The sequence below is a fragment of the Grammomys surdaster genome, unplaced genomic scaffold, assembly GCF_004785775.1.
Source record: "Grammomys surdaster isolate TR1022 unplaced genomic scaffold, NIH_TR_1.0 125450, whole genome shotgun sequence".
NCBI classification, from domain to species: Eukaryota; Metazoa; Chordata; class Mammalia; order Rodentia; family Muridae; genus Grammomys; species Grammomys surdaster.
In genome coordinates, this window is record NW_021620314.1 from 1,109,337 (window position 1) to 1,125,454 (window position 16,118).

Consider the following 16,118-nt stretch of genomic DNA (forward strand, 5'->3'; position numbering starts at 1 on the left):
CTCCCCCTTCTCCTCCTCCTCGCCGTCCGTCTGCTCTTGCTTTTCCCCCTCCCCCTCCTCCTCCTCCTCCCCCTCCCCCTCCTCTTCCCCCTCTCCTCCCCCCTCCTCCTCTTCCTCCCCCTCCTTCCCCCTCACCCTGGCATCCATCTGATCAGATCTGATCTAATCCCTAGGATCCAACTGACTTACAGGAAATAAAAAGGCAAAGGAGCATGTTAACTGCATACTGCGGCTGAACTTCCAAAGTTCACATTGGTATTGCCTAACCAAATAAATGCCAAGAGGACAAAATCAAGTAGAACGCATAAAGACAACATTAGGCAGTTATAATGGGTTTGCCTTATTTGGGTCCAGATTCAAATGAACAGTTAAAAATATATCTGTGACCTTTAAGAAATGTTTAGAAATTGGAGCCATTACTGGATGCATGACGAGAGAACTGCTCTTTGCTTTTGGATGCTATCAAAGGACTGTTAGGGTTGAGATATGGTTGTAGCTATGTTGCTATTTCAGATGACTCTTCATCCTTAGAGACTCGGCTGCAGTCCTGATGCAGAGATGTGTCATGCTCAGGATTTGTTCAATATCGAAAAGAGAACTGAGCACAGTGCTGCCTGCGTCCAGCCTAAGCTGCTTCAGAGGATAAAGTACAAGGTTGAAAGGATAAATAACGGCTGGGCATGGTGGCACGTGTCTTTTATCGCAGCACCTGAGAAGCTGAGGTCCAATGGTTGTAAGTTCAAAGCCACCCTAACTACAGAGAGAGACCTTGACTCAAAAGAGAAATGGGGGAGGAGACGACTGAAGAGAAAGGAGGGAGGGGAAGGAGGAAGAGAGAGGGAGGAAAAGAAGAGGATGAAAGGCTAAAATTAAAAAGGAGATAGAACAGAAGAAATGGCTCGGTGATTAAGAGCACGGGCTGAACTGACACTGGACCAAAGTTCAGTCCCCAGCACCCATGTGGTACCTCACAACCATCTGTAACTGCAGTTCAGGGGACCTGATGCCCCCTGCTGGTTCTTGACAACACTGCATGCACACGCATACACACACAGGGCAAAGACTGGGCTCGGATACACATGCAGGCAAAACATCTATAAAATAAAAATAAATAAAATCTCAAAACATAGTAAAAAGCAATAAAGGAATGTGAAATGGCTCAGGCAGTAAAGTGCTTTCTTTGGAAGAACAGGACCAGAGTTTGGTCCTCAGAATCTACATCATAACATTCATTCATTATCCAGCACAGGCGAAGTAGATGTAGGTAGATTCCTGGGACTTGTCGGCCCCTAGCCCAGCTTACACAGTGAGTTCTAGACTGGTGAGAGACCTGTCTCAAGAAAAGGTAAGTAATATCCAAGGAAGGCCACAAAGGTTTCCTCCAGCCTTCCTTCTGTGTGTATACACAAAGAAAGAAAAGAAAAAGACTTCAGGAAGATAATGTAGGAGAAGATGGCCTCAAAGCAGGAGTTTCGCTGCGTGATGTAAACATTGGAGCTCACTACACAGTCTCTACTTTTGTGTATATTTAAGTTTTCCACAATAAAAAGTTTAAAATATATGTGTGATATAATATACAACAAGGAGTCTCTCTGTCACTAACACTACTAGTCATGGCTAACAAAAAGAAATAGCTAAAGAAAAGTTTGTAGATATAGAATCAATTTCCAGACTAGTCCAAAAGAAAAATTTGGCTACATGGTTAGAAGTAATAACACAGAATGAGAATCAAAATGTAAACTTTGCAGGCTGGAGAGATGGCTCAGAGGTTAAGAGCACTGACTGCTTTGCCAGAGGACCCAAGTTCAGTTCCCAGCGTCCACATGGCAGCTCACAACTGCCTGTAACTGCAGTTCTACACAGATATTTATGCGAGCAAAACACAAATGTGCATAAAATAAAAATAAATTTAAAAAACTTAAATTTTGCCTTAACCTCAAAAAGGTATAGGCTTGCCAGCCCAAAAGATACAGCCCTATAGGTTTATAAACCTAACTGTTCAAGAGGCTGAAGCAGTAGGGCCACATAGTTCAAGGCCAGCTTGGGTGGCAGAGTGGATTTAATCCAGGCTGGCCAGTTCAGTGAGATGATGTCACAGAGTTCAAAGGTAAAGTGAAGGTTCGCATACAACTCAATAGTAGAGTGCTTGGAAGCATGCCTGAGGCTGAGTGCTACTCCCCGGGATGGGGGTGATAGAACGGTATGGGGGGCGGGCAGAAATGAGGCGCACGCTTATCTTTTCATCCAATGTGACTTTGTATTTTGTCTTTAAAACCCCAAATCCTTGTAACTTTTGTTCAAATAGGACCTCGAGTGTGCGCATGCGTGTGTGTGTGTGTGTGTGTGCATGTGCGTGTGTGCACGCATGTGTGTGTGTGTGTGCGCACGGTCGAGACTTACGTCAAAGCCACCCACAGAGTAACTTGCTGTAGCTCTTCACTCCACTTTCCACACTCGCATACCCTTCCCAAGCACATGAGGCTTTCTAACCACACTCCTCCTTGAAGCAGATTGTTAAAACTTACCTACTGTGGAAGCTCTCGTTTCCCTCATACAGTTGCGGGACATGGGATCTGTAATGATCCATACATAATTACACACACACACACACACACACACACACCACACAAACATACACACACCCCACCACCACCACCATCACCACTACCACCACACCAAAAGAAGTAAAGTTCCGTGTCATTAACAAGTCAATTTGTTCTCAGCAAGGTCAACTGCGCTCAAGAGAAATTTTTAAAATTTTATCTTTAAACTGAATTGTGAACCAAGTGTGGTGATGTGTGCCTGTAATCCCAGAACTCGGGAGGCAGAGGCAGGAGAATGACTGCTAGTTAACTGCCATCTTGAACTCTGTAGTGAATTCCAGGCCAATTAGAGCTACGTAGAGAGAAAATGTCTTCAAGTAAATAAACAGTATAAATTGTATCACGGCAGATTGAACACTTGCAAAGGAATAAGAAGATGCCCACGGACCATGCTCCAGAGTAAAATTAACAGGGAATAGAGTTTTATAGTGCCTTTCTTTTCCCATTATTTATCTCCTCTTGTGAGCCCAACTTTTGGACTTCTCTATTAATTGTCTGACCATAACTTTGATTAAGTTGTAAATGTCCTTCTATAAAGAAACCATAGGAGTTAATACAAGTGCAAACCGTTGCAACCAGCAGCTGGGCAGCCATCTGCTCCCCCACCTCTGACACCAGCCAGATCCCAACCCGCCATTCACTTACTCCGAATTTCACAGAAATGTTGGAGGTCTGCCTTCCCTCCTTGGAATCTCTCCCTGTGCTGTTTCCCCACAGTAATCTTGGAGTGACTGCCTCTTTCTCTCTTTACAAACCTGTTGCTGTATCCCCACCATACCCTGCTGTACCGGAGCCAACAGCTCCTCCACCTCATCTCCAGGCTCCTTTCCTGGAGACATTCCCATAGTCTATCCCAGCAGCAGACATATTTCTTGCCTCTGTGAAGACCCATATCCTCCTCTCCCTAGAATACCACACACCAGTACACACTCATGCATATATTCACAATACACATTCAGAGGATTTGCTTCATATACACATGGTAACCCCTTGATGTCTGGCCCAGAAACAACATCCTCTTGTCTAGGGAGTTGTTCCCACCATCCACATGGCATGGCCCCTGCTGTTGATCTATCACACTGTCTGGTAATTTGTTAGTTAAATGTCAGCCTGCTATTTTACAAGCTCCCTTAATTCCAGCAGCTGTATTTACCTTTATGTCTCTAGTCCCCAGACAGCATGCAGTGTACAATAAACCTTCAGCAAGTGTTTGTTGAATGAATACATGAATAATTGAACATTATAGTTTAGGAAACCCCTTGCTGATACCTTCTGCAATGGTTTAATCAATTACCTGATGGATATGGAGTCTTCTGTGTATTGTACTCTGAGCAGGGATGTTGGATTCAAAACTAAGCAAGGGACGAAAAAGCATCCAGGCTTTGGGAGGGAAGATAGCAAACGTGCACTTGTTGTTAAAGTGTTCAAAGTACAAAACAGAACTGGAAGTCACATCTGAAAAGCAAACAAAATGTTCTATAAATGAAATCGAGAATAAAAGGGAGTTTGTAGAGAATGTGTCAAACTTTTTAGTCAGATGGAAAAAACTGAAAGTCACTGCATCTTTTTTAAAAAGATTATTTTATTTTATGTTGATGAGTATTTGCCTGCATGATTACCTATGAACTAGGTATGTAGTACCCATGGAGTCTAGAAGAAGATATAATGACATCTGGAACTGAAGCTACAGGCAGTTATGAACCCATGTGAGTGCTAGGAACTGAACCTGGGTCCTCTACAAGAGCCACAAACCAAGACATCTTACCAGCCCCAAAAGACGAAAGTTAACCTAAAGATGCTGAATGATGAGACTGTTTCTGAACGAATAGCTTACTATCTTTGTGGTGAGAATCAATCCGAAGTGAAGAGAGGTTCACTCGGGCTCCTGGTTCCACAGGGTTTACTCCATCCTTGGTTGACTCTATAGCTTTGTGCGTATGGTAAGGCAGAACATGATAAATAACAGTGCACGGTGACACAAAGCTGCTCACCTCATTGTAGCCAGAAAACACCAAGACAAACTTCAGGGAACAAGGGCCTGCATCTCCTCCAAAGGTGTACACTCAACCATTCAACAGCCTCCCGTTAAGCTCTGCCTTTTAAAGGTTCTACCACCCTCTAATGTTACAATAAGCCAGGGACCCAACTTCTAACACATGGACCTGGGAAACACATATTCATCCCATAACACTACTTTTTACTACCCTTTTAGCTAATGTTTAAAAATGTCTTTCTTAAAGTTAGAAATATGAAGATTTTTCTTTTTTTTTTAAAAAAAAGCTAACTTGTGGCTGTAGGGATTGCTCAGTGGTCAGAGCACTGGCTGTTCTTGCAGAGGACTGAGCCTGGACTTCATTTCCCAGCAACCACGAGGTGCTTCACAACCATCTGAGCTTTTATCCAAGGGATCTAATGCCTACTTCTGACTTCTTTGGCCACTGCGTGAATGTGCGAGCAAGCTTTCATGATCACAAAACAAAGTTAATTAAGTCTTGAAGGATATTAAGAATGTTGTTCTCCAATTGCCTTACTTAACAAGGAAACAGAACCAGAAGGTAAGTCTTCCTCCTCCAACTCCACAATTGTAGCCACAATAATATTCTGCATCAGATTCCAAAAGTCAAGGGCCGTGGCTCCATGCGACACCTCACTTGGGCTGGTGCCCAGCAGCAACTTAAAACTAAGGTGGAACAGGAGAATCTAACTTTTTAATTAAAGCACAGCATCTCAAAGCCATGGTGGGGGTTGACATGATGCAACTTCTTTCTAGTGCTCTGAATGTCATAGTGAGGAAATTCAATGACATATAGGTAGATAGTAGGTATAACTGTAGGTGCCTATAGATTGTGCTTTGGGTAGTAGTCACTCTAGACACTGACCCTAGTATGTGAAATGAAGAAAAGAAACAAACAAAAAAAATCTTACTGACACTAGAATGACACACTATTATAAGCTCACTTCAATATTTTCTCTTCTGTGTTGATGCTTTTACATACTATTTCTAGGTGAAAATAAAGATGAATAGCAAACTATATATTACTTATCTGAGACAATAAAATCACTTCAAAAGTATTTGAAGTGCAAATAATATGTAACGCTTATGTGTCACTCTACAGACTTTTTTTTTTTAGCATTTGACATATTTCTGGTTCATCCTGACAGAAAATAAGGGATGATTTTATGTAATACAGTCTTTGCTAAGGTTTGCATTGGTAAATGAACCTGGTATAAACATAATTTGTTCAATCATTCAAAGTTATTACTTAATATCTTCTGTGTGTAAGGCACAGTGTTGCATCAACAAAATAATCATCATAGTTTTGAAACCCACATGAATGCTGGGACTAGATAGCCTCCTTCTACCTGTCATATTTAGCAACTACTTTTATATTTCTGAATAATATTTGAGCTCAGACTACAAATGAGTCCTTTCCATAACCAGTAATTGCAGAAACTACCTGTCTTGTCTTTTTCACCATGTGTCACATTAAATGAGGTGGAGAAAAGATCTAGTTGGCATCACCTTAATGGGATGCTTGGGACCTAAAGTACCCAGTTATCTTTATCTGATGGTTGGATGTCTCAAGTGATATGAGAAAGACAGGAGAGAGAAGCATCTCCCTAGTCAATCACAAACTACCACTCTAAAGTCAAGCTTTCTACAGGACCTGGAGAGATTTTATTCTTATTCAAATGATAGTTTGAAAATCAGGAGGCATATCAAAAACCCTATTTGTTTTCTAGGCCGATTCACATCTAAGTGCTTCTGTACATCACCATTCCAGATGAGAACCACAAGACAAAACAGATCCAGCAGGCTTCTTTTCTTGGAGTTTGACCCAAGTGGTGACTATAACTTTGGGGTAAAAGTACTAAAGCCACTTTGTATTGCCACTACACCAAGAGGAGACAGGGACAAAGCATAATGTTGAAGGAGACAGGACAGATGGTGACTTATCACCTATTTGATGTGAAAAACACCTGTCATGGCTATGAAAACATCTCTACTCTCTGTTGCTGAGTGTGTGTGTGTATGTGTGTGTGTGTGTGTGTGTGTGTTTTCCCAGCAAAGTTTGGCAGTAATGTTAGGGCTCACTTTAACAGTCTTTGCCCCTGGTTACTATTTCCAGACTTTAGGTTTGATAATTAGTAAGATGTTAAATATAAATCTAGGGCTTAACCTAGAGGCAACAATAGGTAAAGTTTTTGTGGAATAAATATATCTTTGAAAGAAGAAAAAAATCATCATAGCAACAATCATGCTATTAAAAAACATTTTGTACAGCTAGACCTGATGGTGGAGTGGGGAACCCCGGACTAGAGAACAATCTTTCATGTTGAAAAGGTATTTTAAATATAAATATATATATATATATATATATATGTGTGTGTGTGTGTGTGTGTGTGTATATACACATACACATATATGTATGTATATATAATATATTATACATACATATATAATATATAATATATAATAAATTAATATATTATATATTATATATTATATATTATATATTATACATACATATATTATATATTATATATTATATTATATATAATACATATGTATATATAATATATAATATATGTATTTTATATATTTTATGTATAATACATTATATATAATATATATGTATTTTATATATTTTATATATATTTTATATATAATTATATCATTTATATATTATATACGATTATATATATTTATATATATTTACATATTTATATTTTTCTCACTCTGATGAGGCTTTCAACTTCTCTAGTAGCAAGGGACCATCGTAGGGGAAACAAGAGTGTGAACAAGTCAAGGAGGGCACAAATGGGAAGAGCATATTCTCTCTTGGAATATGTTTGCTCCCTGGAAAGGAGTTCAGCTTTCATGTATTGACCAAGCTTTGCAGAAACCTAATCATTCTCCTAAGGGTGTCAGCTCAGTATTGTCCATGTTCATAGCCACGTTATACAACATTGATACCTCAGGGAATGAGAGTACTTAGATTTAGGTCCAAAGCTTACACCTGCCCGTGCCCAACTCTGCTGTCCTCAGAATGCTTAACGTCTTCATGTTTTGTTTTTATTAGGAATAACACAGAAGTGACAGCAGGATCTCCTCCAGGGGCTTTGGGGAGTAAGGCTGTTACAGTGCACAGTAGACTGAATTATCTAGGAAAAGAGTGATAATTTACAGTCTTTAAATTAACAAATGGTTGACCAAGGGACAGATAGATAGTCACTGTAATCATTTCCCTGTGCTCTAAGCATGCACATGTACACACACACACACACACACACACACACACACACACAATACAGTTTAAAAGCTTAAATGAGCTGCAGAAAGTCCTAGATCTATTCCTGTAGGATTTATTCTAATATGCTGTTTGTTTTCTTCCAGGTAATAATACATGATCTAAGACACTTGGGACTTAAGCATAGCGTGCTTTCCTTAAACAGCTCACAGGCAGGGCTGGGGGATATGGCTTAGAGGGTAAGAATACTTCTTGTTTTTGCAGACAACTCAGGTTTGGTACCCAGAACCTATATAGAGGATCACAACCATTTGTGATTGTTCCAAGGGTCCTCTGTGAGCACCAGGCATGTACATGGTATACATGCAGTCAAAACACTTGTACACAGGAAAATAAGTAAATCTTAAAATGGAAGGTCTCACAAGAGTAGATAAAGGTGTCTGCTGCTAGACTTGATGGTCCAAATTTGATCCCTAGGACCCACATGATAAAAGCTGGGAACCAACTACCCTGAGGTCTCCTCTGACTTCCACACATGACCTTCTTATGTCCCAACACACAGACACACACACACACACAAACACACACACACATGCAGGGAGAGAGAGAATTAATCATAAATGTAAATATAATTAAAACTAATAACGGAATCCTAAGAAAAGCATTTTAGATGACTTGCTTAGAGATAGTCCTTGACTCTTCACTATCAGTCATTTGTCCTCAGGTCATCCCAGGTCTGTCCAGGTGACTTTTTAGTATTCATGATGTCATCTAAGATTCAAGTGTCCAATCTTTAACACTGTTGACACCAAGATGAGTCCTAACCTAAGAGTTATTTATAGTACTTATAGTGACATTTGTAGACCGATGTAGTAGAGGCTGAAAGGGTATATTAAAATCATGATTAGGAATAGTCCTTACAATATTACAGGATAGTTCAGAAAAGTATCCTTGGGATTTAACGCCAGTTCTCTAAGCACTATTACTTAGTAGTAACAATAGTGAGTTTTTATCCTACACAGTACACACTCTACCAAAAGGAGGGATGAGGAAGTTTGGCGATCTATCCTGACTGAAAAATTGGGAATATTTTTTATGCAGAATATACAGACAAGATTAATCTTGTACTATAGTCTTCCAGCTTTTGAGTGCTTTCTCTTGTGAGGCTAGTATGTAGCCATGCCTGGGAGAACAGCAAAGGCAGGTGACACCATCCTTAAAATATGTACCAAATATGGAGAATGGATGCACCTGAGTGGCCTTAGAAAATGGCTCAAGGAAACTAAGACTAACCACACATGTCACTTACAGCTATTCATGGGCACAGACTCAGGTTGAGTTATGTGAACTATTGTTAGAAAACACTGGGTACAAGGCCATGAATAATTTTTGAATTCTAAAGAACATGTCAGTAACGTCCGCCTTTGCAACAAAGCACTTCAAAGTCAAGAGTAGGTGGTTATTATGTCCCATGGACAACGTGACTATCTCAAGAACATAGTGGAGGAAGTGGCATCACTTACCACACTTTTGTCCTTTGTACCTCCACTGTTAAGAAATAAATTATTTTTCTAAGAAAAAGAGTTGGTTATATGAAATTGCCAGATATAAGCTAAATGCTTGAGTTGGAAATGCCACCTGTGAAGTTATAACCCTTACAAATTGTTATCAGAGGTTCTAAAAAAAATCGATTTTAAGCTTGTACATGATCTCAGAGCAACATAATTGTGGCATATACAGAGCCAGTGATGAAAAAAACCTAGGATCCTGGAGAGTGAATTGAATAAATCCGGGCTATATTGGTCCAATTTCCATAATCAATCAGTTTTCGGTTTTTAGGCTCAATGTACTTTTTCACCATTATTAAAGCAATAAATAAAACAAAGAAAAGCATAACTGTGCCTTTAAAAATCTAGTTTGTGTAAAAAAAAGAAGAAGAAGAAGAAAGGAGAAAGAGAAAGAATGAATGAATGAAAGGAAGGGAGGGAGGGAGGAAGGAAGGAAGGAAGGAAGGAAGGAAGGAAGGAAGGAAAGAAGGAAGGAAATAATACATTATTATCTGTAAAATTCTGGCAACTATTTGGCTCCCATAAATATCTAATGTTTGATTCTTAGTGCTGGAGATTCCTGTGCTCCTGAAAGGAGAATTTTATGGATTTATAAAAGAAATTCATGTCCCACCCCAACCCTCATTTCTCAATAATTGGGTGTATACTGCAGTCAAGTCATAAACAGAAGATAATATGCCATCAGACAAATCTGGTCTCTCATTTCTTCTCTTAAATAATTGAGGTGATGCTCTCTTCCTCATAGGCCTTACCTGAGGCCTGAATACAATTGGGTCCATGAAAACCCATCTCATATGTAGCATTCAAGAGGAGAAGCGGAAATGGTAAAAGCTGTACCTGTAAAGAGTATGAATCAGATCAAAGGGAAGGACCTGAATTAAACAGCTCACAGCATCAGGAATGATGACTTCATTCATTGCTCTCACAAGCAGTTGAGTGCTGCCAATGAGTCAAATCATGTGTGTAGAAAGATGGCCTCATTAGGATCACTCTTGCTAGTGAAATGGACATAATTACGGTCTGGTGACAAAACATAATTGGTTGGCTCTGCTGTCACATAATTCTTTCATTTTTATTTTTCCAGGTGTCTTTTACTACCTCAGCTTTCCTTTGATTGATAGCTGTATTGGTTCCTTTTCTTATCACTGCAAACAGATATACAACTAAAAGCAATTTAAGAGGAAGGGTTTATTGTGAACCACTCTCTGAGTGACAGGAGACAGTCCATGATGATGATGGAAAATGCATGATGACAGAGGGATGTATGGTGGTGAGTCCATGAGATGGCTGACTCATGTCTTCACAGGTCAGGTAGCAGGAGACCGCTGGAGCCAGAAGTAGGGGTGGGACTTCAGGGCCCACTCCCCACTTACAACCACCTCCTACGACATCCCAACCTCCTGATTCAGTGCCATTGGCTGGGACCAAGTGTTCAAACACAGGTCTTTGGAGGCCAATGCATAGTCAAGCTTTAACAAGACCCATGCTACTCTTTCATAACATACAGTATCATGTATGTTAATATGGAATTGAGCTAATAGTTTAATTTTTAAAGAAGACCCATGATCTCTCCATCTCATGGATTTCGGAACACACATCCCTAAAATTTAGCGTTTTTGAAATTTGATAAAACAGCAAAATCAGAACATTTTCTCTCTCCTTCACCAGGCCTGAAAAGGATTCTCTTACCTTCCTCTAAATGAAGTCATAGGAGGCTCGTGAGAGAGATGCTGCTGTCCCTGCACCTGAAGGAAAAGAATGTCCCTAAATCTGTAGACATGCAGGCATAAAGAATCTGAACAAAGCTTTTGCTGGTACCCTCAAGTTTACAACCAATCGCAACCCTTTTATGTAGTTCATGACCAATCACAACACTTTTAGAAAAATCACATTTCTATACAAGATCTGTGGTTTATCCAATATAAGTATAAATAAATCCTTTCTTTGGATCTGATTCACCTCCAAAGACCTGTGTCACATAAAACATATCAGCTAAATCATATGCTCTTGATTATTTGTGCTTTGTAATAATGAAGAACCTCATCAACAAATTTAACAATAAGCATGAACGATATTAATATTTCTCGTGTATAAATTTTAAGGGAACATCACAGTCAACTTAACTTCCTACCAATAAGAAACAAGAAATACATATGAAATATACTTGTATTATTTTTCACACAGTTTATATTAGTATAGTATGAACCCAGTTTGAGATTGAGCTGTGTTGAACTTAGGATTCAGCATGTCTGGGCCTATGGGGGAGACTTAGCAGATCAGTCTCACATGCTTCTGTTTCAATCACGGACTAGAAGTTTTTTAAAGTCATACTCACCTTAATGAATGAGAGACATAAACGTAGGCCTTTAATGAAAAGATGGTGTATTGGGTTGTAGAAACTACAGGAGACTTTCTATCACTCTCATGTTCTTAAGGACAATCATGGGCCCATGGCTAAGTTCTAGAAAAAGGAACTATAATAAAACTATGCATAAAGCTCAAAAGACCCATCGGGTACGCAACCACTAAGAACAAATAAACAACTAGCCAGTAGTGCTTTGACATTTCTGCAAGAGCACAGCTCAAGATAAATACCAGAAGTATGGATGCAGGAGTCTAAGGTTTAGAAGCTCCACCAGCATCTGCCATCCTCCCTGAGCTCTTTGGGAAGACAGAACACCTGCAGTGTGCCACTCAGCAGCATTCCCTTGGCAGAGTAAAGCGTCACAAAGAGAAGGAACCATCAAGGGAAAAAAACTGAAACGATTATGGAATTTCCCTGTAACTCATCCCCCAAGTCAATATGGAAGATGTGAACTGGTTGGAATTTCCACACCTTGGAGCCAGTGCAACACTTTCGATTCTGCTATAGTCATCAGAGTTTGCTCTCCAGGTGTGACGGAAACAGTGAACAAGGATTCAATGGACATCTTACTTCGGAAGATTCCAGTTCCTGGGCTCAACTTTTCAAAGTCATTTCCCTTCATAATAAACCATAGCTTGGACAGTGGATGTAAGCGTTACATTGCTTGCCTAGTATGCAGGAGGTTCTGAGGCTCATCACAACATGGTAAAAAAAAAAAAAAAAAGATAGTGGATGATTTAATTAAGGAAACTAACCATACCATGAACATCCAGAAGACATCTTGTTCTTTATGCTGGAGAGAAACATTGTACAATCCAGCCAAAGAAATCAACTCGAAGGATTAAAATACATTACATTCTTTCAAAGTAGCTGTTTCCAGGAATTGTTAAAACAGGTAGAGTGGGGGCAGAGGTGGTGGCTACCATCTGTAATCCCAGCACTTAGGAGGCTGAGGCAAGAAGACCGCAGCAAGATCAATGCCAGCCTGGGCTAAGGAGTGAGTTCCAGGCCAACCAGAAGTAGGCAGTTCTGGTTTATTTCAGTTTATTTCTGCTTCAAGAAATAAGCAGAAAACAAAGCAAAAAACAGTTGTCAAGGGCATGAATGTTGGAAATAAATACATGGGGTTACGTGTTCAAATGCCAGCTGAAGCTCTTACTGCTGACAAACTGTGAACAAGTCTTCTAACTTCCTGTGTCTCACTGTCCTTTCAAAATAAATGTCTTGTGCTTGTCTAATGTGAGTTAAAAAGGGTGAATGTGCTTAATGCACTTAAAACAATGTCAGGCACATGCCTGAATTTAGCCTTGGAAAAATTAACTATATGTAATTGAGCATGACCTGTCCCACCAATGTTTATAGAATATACCCAAGTGAGGAATTCTTGATACTGACCATCTAGGAAGAAAACATGCAAGATTACCATTCTTAAATCATTGATATTCTCAAAATTCTTCATACCCAAATACTCATAGATATTACATTTAAAAAAAAATCTGTTCTAGAGCAGTTAAAAGCACTGCTGGATTCCCAGTAACCATGTTGGGCAGCTCACCACCCTCTATAACTCAAATTTCAGGACATCTGGCAAATTCTTCTGTCTTTAATGGGTATCTGAACACAGACGTTACACAGCACACACACACACACACACACACACACACCACAAAATAAAATAAAACTTCTAATTTCCCCACAATCAGCTCTGCTGTTTGTATTTTCTCTCAGTGTTGCAGACAGTACTTCTAACGATCAGAATTTTATCTCAATTTATATACTTTGTTTTTAAGTGTAAAAGCTGAAATACTGGAACAATGGTTTCCAACACTATATTTTAAGGAGTATATGCGTGGTTTTTCATAGTAACTTACTATCTACAGCATGTTGACATGTAGATAGACTTCAAGCTGTAGTAATACAAAGCACTGGCTAACTCCCTTTAGAAATCAGCTAAAGTGGTGATTCCTGCCACTCTGATTTTCATGAGTTTAGATAATAAACTTAGTCTTTGGAAAAGTGTGCTAACCTTAAAGTTATTCTACTGTGTTCTAAGAAAAGCGCTACATGGTAAATCTCTTTCAAGTAGAGATCTCTGGAATTGAGGGGGAAAAAGAATCTATGAGTTTCCACTGTTCTGATAGTCTTAAAATTTTCAGGAAATAATAAATCTCAAATCATGAATGACCGATGTTAAGATAATTTTCAGAGTTTTATCCCATCCTTGGTCACTTAGATCCACGAGTTGGATCCTGACTGTGCTATATTCCATAGAAATTCACTGACTTTGTGAATTGTGTCCTGCTTGGAGCAGACAGCCTCTCAGATTCTTAAAATGTGTATGACAATTCTGATATACATGGCTTTATTGAAAAGTGTATCTACATACTATTAAATATGAAACATACACATTTAAAGACCATTCGTATTTGCAAAAGTGAAGTCTGAGGTGCTGTGTCCCTTTTGGGCCCCTCTCAAAGCCAGCTGTCAGTGCATCCTCAGGAACTCACTCTCTTTGAGAGCTTGTGGTGAGAACCACCAGATATGTTGTGTAATACTATATTATTAGTGATATTATATAATATTATTAGTTGTATTAATAGTAATAGGAAAGTGTTCCACTCTGTGGTAGAAAGCCTCTGGAGAAGAAATTAATCTCTACAGTGTGCTACATGGGGGCTACTTAGTTTGAACTCTAGAACTACTGTCAAGTAAATAGTTCACTATGTAAACAAAACTGATCTGTTGCCTGAAAAAGCAATTTTAAAAGAAATGTCCTGGGTTGGTGAGGTCATAAGCAAATGGGAATCCTGTGTACTTCTGGTCAAGGTTTCAATTAACACAACCTCTCAGAGGTAGCACATGCCAGCACATGGCACAAGGGCTTGGCAACAGAGGCCTCGAGTCCCAGTTCTGTTTCTCTTACATAGTGATTATATGAGTTTGGTCCAGGTTAACGCTTTTATTCATCACCTTTAAATAGATATAATGATAGTAAAAAATTAGGAAGATGGAAGCACAGAGTTCAGCACACTGTCAGCATTGATACAGTTGGCTTCATTCTTGCTTTTGTTTTGGGTTTGGTTGTTTGGGGTTGTTTGGTTGTTTGGCTGTTTGTTTGGTTTGGTTGTTTGGTTGGTTTTGAGAAGGGTTCTCATCCAGTCTCTGTGTAGCCCAGGCTGACCTAGAATGACTGCTTCTCTTGCCACAGCCTCACAGGGGTCTACGCCACCGTGCTCAATTTGATTAGTCCTTTTAATAGTGTGACTTTCCAGTCCAAACCAAAGCTCTTAAACATTTGCTTCTAACCCAGGAGTTCCACTTTTAGGAATTCAGCCTTAGGAAATAATTACTGACCCCCACAATGATTTAACTACCAGAACGCTATGGAATTCCAGAGTCCTAATTCTCAACATCAGTGTGCACCTTGAACCCTTCAGCCAGAGCCAGGAGGGACAAACGGTCTCCCCAGTGACCCCAGACCAGATGGATGGTGCCTTCGCCTTTCTAAGTGAAACCGAGAACTTAAAGATGTTATTATGGCTCCTTGAAGACCTTATGATCTTAATTACCAAGATGATATTATCAAGAATGCTGGGAATTCAGGGAATAAAAACGTGTTTAAAGTAATCTGGAAGCTTTTGTGTAAACTACAAGGTTGAGGGTTTTCTCATCTCCAGTGAAGAAATGTTTCCCGCTGACTACAATAAATTAATAAGATTAGACGCAAAGCACTGTTTACTTGGTGAGACTCTCTAAACCCTATGTATTAACATCCACTCGCCTGTTTGATAAACACACAGATTCCTTTCTATGATAGCTGCTAACTCAGAGTCCTGGACAGGGGTGCAGAAGCTTTGACTTTTCTTAAAGCAGCAGGAGGAAGGCAGGCCGAAATGAATTTTTGCTTAACAGAGATGAAGGGTAGGAGTCCATCCAACGGTAGTCACAGGTCTGCTCAGCTCTGCCTTGGCAATGTTGGTAAAGAAAAGCCAAACTACAGATGATTTCTTCAAAGGAAAAGCTAAGACTCCGCTGTTTTCGTTCCCTCTTCTGTCTCGTAAGAATATACCAGGTCATTTTACATATGCCATCTATGTCTGCATCTGTTTCTGACTGTGGACATTTGCAGGACTTGAGTGCTGGGTTTGTTGCTAGAACGTCAATCATAAAGAACATACACATAAGCATTCCACTCTTTGAGGGGCACTTTCTTATAAACTCTTAGATCCCTGACAAAACGGAACAGCTGTCCAGTCTAGCTCTTGCAAGGGTCCTCTCTCTCTCTCTCTCTCTCTCTCTCTCTCTCTCTCTCTCTCTCTCTCTCTCTCTC